The sequence below is a fragment of the Mesitornis unicolor genome, unplaced genomic scaffold, assembly GCF_000695765.1.
Source record: "Mesitornis unicolor isolate BGI_N332 unplaced genomic scaffold, ASM69576v1 scaffold17609, whole genome shotgun sequence".
NCBI classification, from domain to species: domain Eukaryota; kingdom Metazoa; phylum Chordata; class Aves; order Mesitornithiformes; family Mesitornithidae; genus Mesitornis; species Mesitornis unicolor.
The window spans coordinates 7,199-9,608 of NW_010205399.1; positions in this window are offsets into that span (position 1 = coordinate 7,199).

The window sequence follows — 2,410 nt, forward strand, 5'->3', positions numbered from 1 at the left end:
TTTGTTCAATAAATGTAAAAGTCCAGATGTAGGAGGTGCAACACCAGCACCAACTGAAGAGATGAGGGAGAGGGGAATGGAATGGGGAATATACAATTTCCTCAGTTAAAAACAAACAGTGTAACATAAAGTTCACAGGGAGGCTCTGGGAGCACAATAGAAATTCAAGAAAATCCTACCAGAAAGAAATCTCAGTTTTCTACTAGCTGTTCAGTGTATTTCCAGTCTTCTGCTGATGATCTGCATTTATTTCAAGGAGATGAGAGCATTTCCCTCTGCAATTACTAGCATAGCTGCCCTGATCCAACGCTGATTACAGCACAGGGTCTTAAATCTCTGTAATCTGTCTGAAATGTTATTAAATAGTAGATTTCACAGTGATTTGTTTTCTTATCACTTTACTTGTAACTTTACTGCCATTCACCGCCACGAGACCTTGAACTGGAGGCTGAGGCTTTAAACTCAATTTGTAATACTAAAATGCAAAATTAAAGAAAAACGAAGAAAGTCAAATATTACCAAGGCATGTGATTGATAACATTGTGTCATTTTTGAGTTTTAATATTATAAACTGTATTTTATGATACTCTACCCTAATAGTGACATATTTAACATTTTAAGACTGGATATAATATTTTTATGGGACAAAATGGGTATTGTTAAAAGATTATACAGTAGTACTTTGTCAAATCCTTGTATATTAAATACCAAAACACTATGATAAAATAATGGTAAAAGTCTCACTTCTCCTCAAAGAAGAAAATCTGTCCTTATGTCTCCTCTCTGATTGAAGACCTTCTGGAGGTCTGTGGCCAGTAAGAACTGCAGCGTACCACAGCGCCACTGCACTCCTGTGCAGCAGGGTTATGGACGGCTACCATTTGCAATGTATTGGCAGTTTTAACTTTAAAATGTGAAATAGGGGTATTTTTGTATCTCAAAAACCTCTGTTTTGCTTTCAGGCAATTTCAGTTCAGTAGATGCTCAAAGGACGTACACCAGAGGGAACAGGCACGAGCATATGCTTTCAAACAGCACAGGAGCAGTCAGGAATGGATCACTTTGGTTTTCCTCCTGTGTTTAACAACTTCCCAAAAAAGAGATCCTCTCTTCCACATCACCAGCCAGACTCTGGTTTCCTTATACCCAAGATACCATAGAATCCCAGAATGGTTTGGGTTGGAAGGGACCTTAAAGATCATCCAGTCCAACCCCTTGACATGGGCAGGGACACCTTCCACCAGACCAGGTTGCCCAAAGCCCCGTCCAACCTGGCCTTGAACACTTTTTAGGAGGGGGCATCCACAACTTCCCTGGGCAACCTGTGCCAGTGTCTCACCACTCTCACAGTGAGGAATTTCTTCCTAATGAGGTATGTATGAGGTATGCGTCTCTCGTGGGAAAGGTCAGCATCCTTCTGGACTGAGAAGAGGGAATCATGCCCTGCTGTCAGGAGTCTGAAACTCAGACAATGTCCAAACCCAAAACAAAACCAAAGAAAATTAATATATTGATAACAATATTAGGCGTTATGGCTGCAGTATGCAATATACAAGTGGCAGTAACTCTGGAGATGAGATATAATCGCAAGTGGAGGGTACCGATGTGCAAAGAGGGAGGACAGCACAGGACTTACAGCCACGGAAATCTGCAGGTCAGGATATGAAGCGAGCAATTCCATTGTGCTTTGTCTGCCTGAATCGCTATTAACCATCCTCCAAGCAATGTTCCTCCTTAACAGTCTATCCTTAAAGTGCATATAATAAAACGAGGCCACTGAGACTTGTACACGGCTGGATCTCTCCACTGATTTTAATTCACTAAGTAGAAATGCTGCACAAGGTCAGTATATGTGGAAAAATCTGTACCAGCAGAGGCACATGGTGACCCTCATTTCAGAAGGAAATGACAGGATTTCAGATGGGGTTTTCCTATAGATGAATAGGGTTCCCACACTGAGAAAGGTGTCTACATGAAAGAATGATGACTAAGGTATTTATACATACATATATAAAGGCTTTCAATAGCTATGCCATGTTTTTGTTAGTTATATAGGTCTCTTAGGGTATCTATAAAGACTGTGGATTCCCAAAAATTAAACATTTAGGACCTATCAAATGAAAAGTGTCAAACAAATGAGGTCTGGGGGAGTTTTCAAGTCCATTCTGAGAGAATAAAAAAGAGAGAAAGGAGAAAGGGAGAAAAGAAAAATCAAAAGGCTTATACTTAGGATATCTCTAAATGCGAAAAGACAATCTAGCTGCAGTTGATGCTCATGAAGGGGTTAATGTTAGAGTTGACTGCTCTAGAAATTCTGCCCAACAAGCAAGCTCTGGTGCCCCAAGCATGATACTTTATTGCTTAAATTTGCCATCTCTCACTGGTGAGATTTAGGGGGACAGTTCTTTCC